We start from the raw sequence: 11,232 nt of genomic DNA, 5'->3' as shown, positions 1-11,232 counted from the left end.
TTCCTTATTCCAGTGCAGTCGGCAGTATTATGTATGCAATGGTTTGTACACGTCCAGACATTTCACAAGCAGTGAGCGTGGTAAGACGGTATATGGCTTGTCCTGGTAAAGCACATTGGCATGCTGTGAAATGGATTCTCAGATACTTGCGAAGTACTTCAAACACATGTTTGGAGTTTGGGAGGAATACTAACACTTTGGTTGGTTTTGTAGACTCAGATTATGCAGGTGATCTTGACAAAAGAAGATCACTGACATGCTATGTATTTTGCATCGGTGGTTGCGCTATTAGTTGAAAAGCTACATTATAACATGTAGTAGCTTTATCTACTACCGAAGCAGAATATATGGCAGTGACCGAGGCAACCAAAGAAGCTTTATGGTTGACGGGTCTATTTGCAGAACTCAGTTTACACCAAAATGGTATTACCATTTTTTATGATAGTCAAAGTGCCATTCACTTGACTAAAGATCAAATGTATCATGAGAAGACGAAGCACGTTGATATAAAGTATTATTTCATCCGAGAAACCATTGCTGAAAGAAAAGTCTCTGTTCAGAAGATCAACACTAGAGACAATCCTGCTGACATGTTCACAAAACCTCTTCCAGTGTCCAAGTTCAAGCTTTGCCTAAACTTGATTGACATTTATAAAGAATGATTTTTGCCCATTGGGGTTTTTGCGGAGAAGGTGGAGCAAATTTACTATATATAAGCCGAAATTAGGCCAAGGTGGAGATTTATAATATGGACAAATTTTCATGACATTTTCCATGACATAATATCCATTATAATAAATTTGTGGTTCATAACATTTACCATGACATAATATCCATTATAAGGTGTCACGACCCAAAACTAACCCATGTCGTGATGGCGCCTATCGTGGAACTAGGCAAGTCGACTCATTTCAAAAACAAACTGATATTTTCATTTTAAAGATAATTTCAAGGTTATTTGACATAAAACCTCCATTAAAAGAGCTCAAATCAAAGAAAAACAGAAGTGCGGAAAAGAAAAGCCTGACATCGAGGTATCACTAGTCATGAGCATATGCTATAATCTGTCTAACAATATCAAGGCTAACTCAGCCTGGAAAATAGCTAAATACAACTAGAGAAAGATAAGAGGGAGAAGAGCAGGGGCTGCGATCGCCAAACAGCTACCTTGCTATTCCCAAGAAAATTTGCAACCAGAACACTCAATAACCGCTACCGTGTCCAGCTATACCTGAATCTGCACACAAGGTGCAGGGAGTAACATGAGTACGCCAACTCAGTAAGTAACAACAATAAATAAAGACTGAGCAGTAGCGACGAGCAATAAAGCATATAACGTTCATATCAGGAAATCTCAGTAAAATACCACATGCTTTTAAAATTAGGATTTGAATCAAAAATCTCGTTTAAACCCAGTTCCAGTAAAAATTATTTAAAGATATTTTTCCAACAGTTTTTCAAACGAAGGCTCAATGCAAAAGTGAACAAAAATGATGAAATCATAAACAGCCCCTCGGGCAAACCTCACAGTCACTCGTGCCACTCGGGCATACCTCATAATCACTCTTGCCACTCGGGCATACCTCACAATCACTCATACCTCCCAGTCACTCAGCACTCGGCACTCGCACTCGGTAGGTACCTGCGCTCACTGGGGGTGTGTACAGACTCCGGAGGGGCTATAATCTGTACGGACAACTCACGCGCGATAATAATAAAGTATGTTGCAGGCGGGCAGCCCCGATCCACACTCATCCTCACAAATCAGGCCCTCGGCCTCACTCAGTCATAAGTAACTCAAGCCTCTCGGGCATTTCAGTAAAACAGGGCATTCGCCCCAAAATATTTGTATGCATCAAAATAGAGTCATAAAATTGAGTTATGCGGTAAACAAGTATAAACATGATTGAGTATAGATTTTCAATCAAAAACAATGAGAGGATGGTAAGAAATAGCCCCTAAGGGTCCAAACAGCATTGGCGCAAGGCCCAAACATGGCATTCAGCCCAATTTACAGAAATTCTTTCTAAAACATATAAGTATCAAATGGTTTCAACAAATTATGCAACTTTACAGTTGCTATGGGATGGACAAAGTCACAAATCCCCAACAGTGCACGCTCACACACCCATCACCTAGCATGTGCGTCACTTCAAAATAATAGAATGATACGAAATCTGGGGTTTCATACCCTCAGGACCAGATTTACAATCGTTACTTACCTCAAACCGGTCAAATCTCTAACCCGCAATGATCTTGCCATTGGACTCGGCCTCCAAATGCTCCGAATCTATTCACAATCAGTACAATACCATCAATACGTGCTAATGAAATGAATTCCACAAGAAAAACTACAAAATTAGACCAAACCCCGAAATTGGCTAAAACCCGACCCCCGGGCCCATATCTCAAAATCAGACAAAATTTACAAAACTAGAAAGCGCATTCACTCATGAGTCTAACCATACCAAATTCATCAAAATCCGACATCGTTTGGTCCTTCAAATCCTTAAATTACTCTCCAAATATTCCAAGCCCTAACCCCTCATTTTCACAAATTACCATGATTAAAACAACGGGAAATCACCATATATATAAGTATTAGGGCTCAAGTAACTTACCTCAACGAAATCCCTTTGATTCCCTCTTCAAACCTCTCCCAAAAGCTCCAAAAACCGAGTTGAAATTGTGAAGAATGACCAAAATTCGCGAAGGGTTCGATTTATGGTTTTTGCCCAGGTTTTTCGCACCTGCGGTCCAAGAAGCCGCACCTGCGCAACTCACTTAATCTCCCAGATTCCGCACCTGCATACCCCTTCCTCGTACCTGCGGACTCGCATCTGCGGTCCCAGGTGCGCATCTGCGAAACCAGTCCAAACTTCTCATCTCCGCATCTGCGCTCAAGGCCTCGCACCTGCGGGCTCGCAGATGCGGCCAATTCTTCGCACCTGCGTTCCCAGCCTTGGCCCAGTGTTTCCCGCACCTGCACACTCCCCACGCGCACCAGCGGCCTCGCACTTGCGACCTTTTCTTCCGCAGGTGCGGAAATAGCAGAAGCAGCAGCTCCAGCTGCAATTTCCAACTTCATCAAATCCGTTAACCACTCGGAATCACCCCGGGGCTCTCAGGACCTTAACCAAAAATACCAACAAGTCATATATCAACATACCAACTTAGTCGAACCTTCGAGTCACTCAAAACAACATCAAATCATCAAATTACCGTCGGATTTAAGCCTAAGAACTTCTAAATTTCTAAATTCGGCAACCGATGCCAAAACCGACCAAACCACGTCCGAATGACCTCAAATTTTGCACACACGTCACAAATGACACTACGAACCTACTCCAACTTCTGTAATTCTATTTCGACCCCGATATCAAAATTTTCCACAGCTGACTGAAATCGTCAAATTTCCAATTTCGCCAATTCAAGGCTAATTCTACCACGGACCTCCAAATCACATTTCGGACGCACTCCTAAGTCCAAAATCACCTAACGGAGCTAACGGAACCATCAGAATTCAAATCCAAGATTGTTTACAGATAGGTCAACATCCAGTTGACTTTTCTAACTTAAGTTTCTACTTAAGAGACTAAGTGTCTCGATTCACTCAGAGTTCCTTCCGGACCAGAACTAACTAACCCGATGTAACATAATATAGCTGAATAACACAAAAAGAAGTAGAAATAGGGAAAACGAGGCTATAACTCTCGAAACGACCGGCCGGGTCGTTACATCCTCCCCCTCTTAAATATTCGTTCATCCTCGAACGGGTCTAGAGACATACCTGGAGTCTCGAATAGGCATGGATATATGCTCCACATATCCTGCTCGGTCTCCCAGGTGGCCTCCTCCACAGGCTGACCTCTCCATTGCACCTTCACTGAAGCTATATCCTTTGACCTCAACCTTCGAACCTGCCGATCCAGAATAGCCACCGGCTCCACATCATAAGTCATATCACCCTCCAACTGAACCGTGCTAAAATCCAAAACAAGGGACAGATCTCCAATATACTTCCGGAGCATGGAAACATGAAACACTGGGTGCACACTCGACAAGCTGGTGGCAAGGCAAGCTTATAAGCCATCTCCCCTATTCTCTGAAGCACCTCAAAAGGCCCAATGAACCGGAGGCTCAACTTACCCCTCTTCCCAAACCTCATAACACCCTCCATGGGTGATACCTTCAGCAAAACCTTCTCCCCAACCATAAAAGACACATCACGGACCTTCCTATCCGCGTAGCTCTTTTGCTTAGACTGCGCCGTGCGAAGCCGCTCCTGAATCAATTTTGCCTTATCTAATGCGTCCTGAACCAAGTCTGTACCTAAGAGCCTAGCCTCACCCGGCTCAAACCATCCAACCGGAGATCTACATCTCCTCTCATACAAAGCCTCGTAGGGAGCCATCTGAATGCTCGATTGATAACTGTTGTTATATGCAAACTCCGCGAGTGGCAGAAACTGGTCCCATGAACCCCCAAAGTCAATGACACAAGCACGCAACATGTCCTCCAATATCTGAATAGTGCGCTCGGACTGCCCGTCCATCTGAGGGTGAAAAATTGTGCTTAACTCAACCTGAGTACCCAACTCTTGTTGCACGGCTCTCCAAAACTGAGATGTGAACTGAGTACCCCTATCTGAAATGATGGAAACTGGGACATCATGCAGGCGAACGATCTCTCGGATGTAAACCTCAGCCAACCGCTCTGAAGAGTAAGTAGTACCAACTGAAATGAAGTGCGCGAACTTGGTCAGCCGATCCACAATAACCCAAATAGCGTCGAACTTTCTCGAAGTCCGTGGAAGCCTAACTACAAAGTCCATAGTGATCCGCTCCCACTTCCACTCTGGGATCTCTAATCTCTGAAGCAAGCCACCCGGTCTCTGATGCTCATACTTAACCTGCTGATAGTTAAGACACCGAGCCACAAATCCAACTATATCCTTCTTCATCCGCCTCCACCAATAGTGCTGCCTCAAATCCTGGTACATCTTCGCGGCACCCGGATGGATGGAATACCGCGAGCTGTGGGCCTCCTCAAGAATCAACTCTCGAAGCCCATCTACATTAGGCACATATATCCGGCCCTGCATTCTCAGCACGCCGTCATCACCAATAGTCACATCCCTAGCATCACCTCTCTGAACCCTGTCCTGAAGAACGAGCAAGTGGGGGTCATCATATTGACGCTCTCTGATACAGTCATAAAGAGAAGACCTGGAGACCACACAAGCCAATACCCGGCTAGGCTCCGAAATATCTAATCTGACAAGCTGGCCCGCTAAGGTCTGAACATCCAATGCCAAAGGTCTCTCTATTGCTGGAAGATATGCTAAACTCCCCAAACTCTCTGCCTGGCGACTCAAAGCATTGGCCACCATATTGGCCTTCCCCGGATGGTACAAAATAGTGATATCATAGTCCTTAAGAAGCTCCAACCATCTCCGCTAACGCAAATTAAGATCCTTCTGCTTTAACAGATACTGCAGACTCCGGTGATCAGTATATATCTCATAATGAACCCCATACAAATAATGACGCCAAATCTTCAAGGCGTGAACAATGGCTGCTAACTCAAGATCATGGACAGGATAGTTCTTCTCATGGGTCTTCAACTGGCACGAGACATAGGCAATCACCCTACCCTCCTGCATCAAAATAGAACCAATGCCTATCCTCGAGGCATCACAATACACGATGTAAGAACCTGAAGCTGATGGCAGAACTAACACTGGAGTTGTGGTCAAAGCAGTCTTAAGCTACTAAAAGCTCTCCTCACATTCATCCGACCACCTGAATGGAGCACCCTTTTGGGTCAATTTGGTCAAAGGCGATGCAATAGATAAACCCCTCCACAAAGCGACGGTAATAACCTGCCAAATCAAGAAAGCTCCTAATCTCCGTGGCTGAGGATGGTCTAGGCAAACTCTGCACGGCCTCTATCTTCTTCGGATCCACTTGAATACCCTCGATGGACACCACGTGCCCCAAGAATGCTACTGAACTGAGCCAAAACTCACATTTGGAGAACTTTGCATAAAGCTTCTCATCCCTCAATCTCTGTAATGCAATCTTCAAATGATAAGCGTGCTCCTCCTGGCTACAAGAGTACACCAGGATGTCATCAATGAATACAACGATGAATGAGTCCAAATAGAGCTTGAATACACTGTTCATCAAATGCATGAACGTTGCTGGGGCATTGGTCAGCCCAAAAGACATCACCAAGAACTCATAATGGCCATATCGGGTTCTGAAAGCTGTTTTGAGAATATCTGAATCCCGAATCTTCAGCTGGTGATAACCGGAGCTCAAATCAATCTTTGAGAACACCCTCGCTCCCTGAAGTTGGTCGAATAAATCATCAATGCGAGGTAAAGGATATTTGTTCTTGACTGTGACCTTGTTCAACTGCCTGTAATCAATACACATTCTCATGGAACCATCCTTCTTCTTCACAAATAGAACCGGTGCACCCTAAGGTGACACACTAGGCCGAATAAACCCTTTATCGAGGAGTTCTTCTTCACAATTAAAGATGGAAGCTATCCTAATTCAGGGTGGCTTAGAATTGGCACTGCAAGAAAAGGAGAAGATGTCGGATAAAATGATGGACCAGGAGTTTGTCGTCATAGACAAAAAGGCAAAAGCATGTATTATTTTAAATCTTTCAAATGAGGTTTTGCGTGAAGTTGCAGCAGAAAGCTCAGCCAAAGGTATATGGGAAAAGTTTAAAACCCTATATATGAAAAGAACATTAGAAAATAGGTTTTACCTAAAGCAAAAACTCTACACTTTTCGTATGGCTGAAGGTACCTATATACTTACACATCTTGATACTTTTGATTTTCTTCTTATGGATTTAAGTAATATAGATGCTGAAATCAAAGATGAGAATCAAGTTGTGTTATTGCTTGTTTCGTTACTCCAGTCATTTAAACATATAAGAGATATTATGCTTTATGGAAAGGATAATATCTCTTATAAAGATATCAAATCTATTTTGAAATCAAAAGAACAAATAGATAGAGATATTAGTGGGGAAACTAGTGGGAACCAAGGGGGAGGCTTATTCATAAGAGGTAGATCCAATAAGAAAGACTCAAGTTGTGAGAAACCTAAATCAAGGTCAAAATCCAGATACAGAAATGCCATGTGCAAATATTGTCATAAGAAATGTCACATTATTTTTGAATGCTTTAAATTAAAAAATAAAGAAAAGCATACATAAAAGAAATATGGGCACAAAAATACTGATACTGTCGAAGCAAGTGTAGCTGCTGATGAGACTGGGGGAACTATTTTTTTAGCAACTAATAATAATTTCAAATATAACAATGAGTGAATTTTAGATTCGGGTTGTTCTTATCATATGTGTCCCAATCGGGATTTATTTACCACATATGAATCTATTGAAGGTGGAATTGTCTTGATGGGCAACAATATTGCGTGCAAAGTTATTGAAAAAGGTACAGTCCGAATCAAAATGCACGATGGTATGGTCAGAACGTTCACCGATGTTAGACATGTTCCTGACTTGAAGAAAAATCACATCTCTTTGGGCACTCTAGAATCTCTTGGGTGCAAGTACACAGGTAAATGTGGAATTCTGAAAATTTCTCATGGTGCTCTTGTGATCATTAAAGCACGCAGATCTGGTACGTTGTATACTCTTTTGGGATCTACTGTTACAGGAGTTGCTGCAATTTCAATATCAGATAAATCAAATTCTGACATCACCAAATTGTGGCATATGCGATTGGGGCATATGAGTGAAAAGGGTCTTTCCATCCTTAGTAAAAGAGGTATCTTATGTGGCCAAAGTACCAGAAATATGGAGTTCTGTGAATATTATATGTTCGGAAAGCAGAAAAGAGTCAGCTTCAAATCTCCAACGATTCATAGAACAAAATGTACTTTGGATTACATTCATTCAGATCTTTGGGGTCCTTCATGTACCCCATCAAAAGGTGGTGTCAGGTATATGTTAACTTTCATTGATGATTATTCAAGAAAAGTTTGGGTTTATTTTCTGAAAAATAAAAATGATGTTTTCTTAAATTTCAAACAATGGAAAGTTTTGATTGAAAAGCAAACAGGAAAACAGGTTAAGCGACTTAGAACAGATAATGGCTTGGAATTTTGTAATGATGAATTCAACGAATTTTGCAAGAATGAAAGAATTGCTCGACATCGTACTGTGAGAATGACACCTCAGCAAAATGGTGTGGCAGAAAGGATGAATAGAACTTTTTTGGAAAGGGCTCGTTGCATGATTTCAAATGCTGGGTTGACAAACGCCTTTTGGGCAGAAGCTATCTCAACAGCTTGTTATATTGTCAACCGAGCTCCTTCTGTACCTTTGAACTTTAAGACTCCAGAGGAAATGTGGTCAGGTACTCCTGCTAATTATTATGATTTAAAGATATTTGGTTGCCCTGCATTGTCACGACCCGTTATTTACTAGTCGTGATGGCACCTAACCCATCCCGCTAGGTAAGCTAATTAACGATTTTTCATTTTCAATTAATTTAATAACACAATTTAACAAAGGATTTATCTAAGTCTTATACATCCCCAAGGACTAGTAGTACAGATCATGAGTTTCTAAGAATAGAATTTACAAGCTGATATGAAGTAAATACATCTTCTGTTTGAAAAGTATATAAACAGAGTTTTTATAAATCTAGGGCTCTCATGAACAAAGGGCAGCTACAATAGGAACACAAGTACATCTTCAATCCCGGCAACCAAAGAACACAACAACAACAACAACCAATATCTACACGTAATGTGCAGAAGTGTAGTATCAGTACAACCGACCCCATGTACTGAGTAAGTATCTTGTCTAACCTCGTCGAAGTAGTGACGAGGCTTTGGTTAAAAGATGCTCATTGATAAAACCTGTAATGTAACTAACAATAAAACTATACTACAGTACAATAGAGTAGAGCACACGAAACGATTATACAAAGCAATAACGGAGTACTAAAGGAAAACACAATTAAACAGGTATCAAAATCTCACCCAATCCTTTCCTAAGAGCGAAAGCCAATAAATCACAATAATCACATCAAAACTTTCATAATGTGAAAAAAATATACCCAAGACATCAAAGTCAACAGCACGACAACACCCTTCGTGCATTTATCTCATCCGCACTAATTATGCGTAAAGCAATACCATCCAAATTACAGAAATACCGATAACAGAAATGACAGAGTGGAAATTACGCAAATAACTATGGAGGACGAGAGTGTACATGAGAACATCAGTAACAGACTGAACAGAAAGCATATAGGTAATGATAATGATTAAGAAAAAGGAATGTAGTTTCTACTAACTAGCAAGGTGAAGGCATGAAGACAAATATGACAAATAAGGAAGCTGACATATGATCTTTATAAGTTAGCAAGTAGGGACTTGAACGACTAGTATGGAAGAAGACCTACACTTAAGTGCAACAAAAGAGATGGCATGGATGAAATCCTAACAGCAGGAAATAGGCATGATATTAGCAAGTTTAAGCAAATAGAAGGCATGATAGAACGACAACAAGGTGATACAGGATAAAGACAGAACAATAACGACATATCACATAAGAACCATGAACACGACAATAACAACTCCAGGTAAAGACATGAAGGTATCTGCAAGAAAGAAATATCACAACATAATGCATGTCTCTCGTCCTCACTTGCACGGAAACACCCTTCGTGCCATGAATTCACCATAACATGAAAGCGTAATAATATAAATACAATGGCACGATATCACCCTTCGTCCTTTTACTCACATAACATGGCACGGCATCACCCTTCGTGCTTTTACTCTCAATAATATGGCACGGCATCACACTTCGTGCTTTAACTCTCAAATAATATAGTACGGCATCACCCTTCGCGCTTTAACTCTCAAATAATATGGCACAGCATCATCTTTCGTGCTTTACACTCTCCCTCACATGATAATGCATAAACAAAGGCACGGCATCACCCTTCATGTTTTATGCTCTTCCTTACCAAGCATATGTATATCAATGACAAACAAGGCAGGAAGCATAAATAACGTCAAGGGGAGTGTTTAAACGAATATTTCAAATGAATCCCAATCACAACTTTCCAAGCCAACAATAGTTCAATAAACCCACAAGAACCTTTTTATTCAAGTATTCCAACAAATTTCACAAATGATCTACAACACAAGTACAGAATCTAGTATCTCAAGAATATCGGCCGTAGCAATGTATTAATGATTAGGCATATTGATGACCGAATTAAACACACCAATGTATTCTCAGAATTTCCATCAAATTTAATCAAGTTATAATAAGCTAAGTCTTAGTTTCTAACATTTAATACTATGGTCTTAGTATCTAGGAGCCAAGTAAGGCATGAGGCAAGAAGATCACGTGATTCTACAAGACACAATTTATAACATATTTTACCCCCGAGCTTGGTTACCCTGGCACATGCATATATGCTCGTCACCTAATATATGTATCACCTCCGCATGTAGCAAATAATGTCAAATAGTAGGAAAAATTCCCTCAACAAAGTTAGGCAAAATACTTACCTCAATTCGGCTAACTCAATACTCAATTTAACTTTTTCCTTTACAAATTTACCTTCGCTTGACTCAATCTAGCCAAAGATGAATTGAATACATCACACAGAAAATAATTTCAATTAATAAAGTTGTGATTTTTATTCAATTTCTAAAATCAGACGCAGAACGTGAATGCCAAAGCAGTGCAACTGCAGAACGTGACTTTCTGATGCAAAGTTACAGCCGTCTAAAATCCCAAAACTTAAATCATTATTACTACAATCATTATGTAATCATTAGGTAATCATTATTTCAAATTAAAGACATCAAAATCGTGTAATAGCAAGACTTCGAAAGTGTGTAATAGCACTATAGCAGAAACCAAAATGGGTACAGTGTATTCTTTTCCTAACATTGTACACAGAAACCTCCATTTAATTCCAAGTAATCATTGTCATATTATTTTCTCGTCTCCTAACGATGGGTATAATAACTACAAACTAAATCATGTATAAAGTTAATGTCATGTACTACTGATGAAGAATAAATACCTGATTCTAATTTCCTCCCCAACTTTTCTTCTCCAATTGTGACCGCCGCCTCTGTTTCCTCTCGTTCCAGTTTTTCTATTTTTTTTTCCTTCTATTTATTTATTATAAGACCTAAATCACTC

General features: G+C 40.6%; 1 long non-coding RNA gene across 1 annotated transcript; it reads right to left on the bottom strand.

Moving 5' to 3' along the window:
• Positions 1-8,554: 8,554 nt before the first annotated feature.
• On the bottom strand, positions 8,555-11,232 carry LOC107770980 (uncharacterized). The gene is made up of 2 exons (XR_012706876.1): positions 11,111-11,232; positions 8,555-8,915 (listed from the first exon to the last, which is right to left on the bottom strand). It is a non-coding gene; the product is annotated as an uncharacterized LOC107770980 (long non-coding RNA).

The sequence above is a fragment of the Nicotiana tabacum genome, chromosome 24 (assembly GCF_000715075.1).
Source record: "Nicotiana tabacum cultivar K326 chromosome 24, ASM71507v2, whole genome shotgun sequence".
Classification (NCBI taxonomy): Eukaryota; Viridiplantae; Streptophyta; class Magnoliopsida; order Solanales; family Solanaceae; genus Nicotiana; species Nicotiana tabacum.
This window is presented reverse-complemented; position numbering and strand designations above follow the sequence as displayed.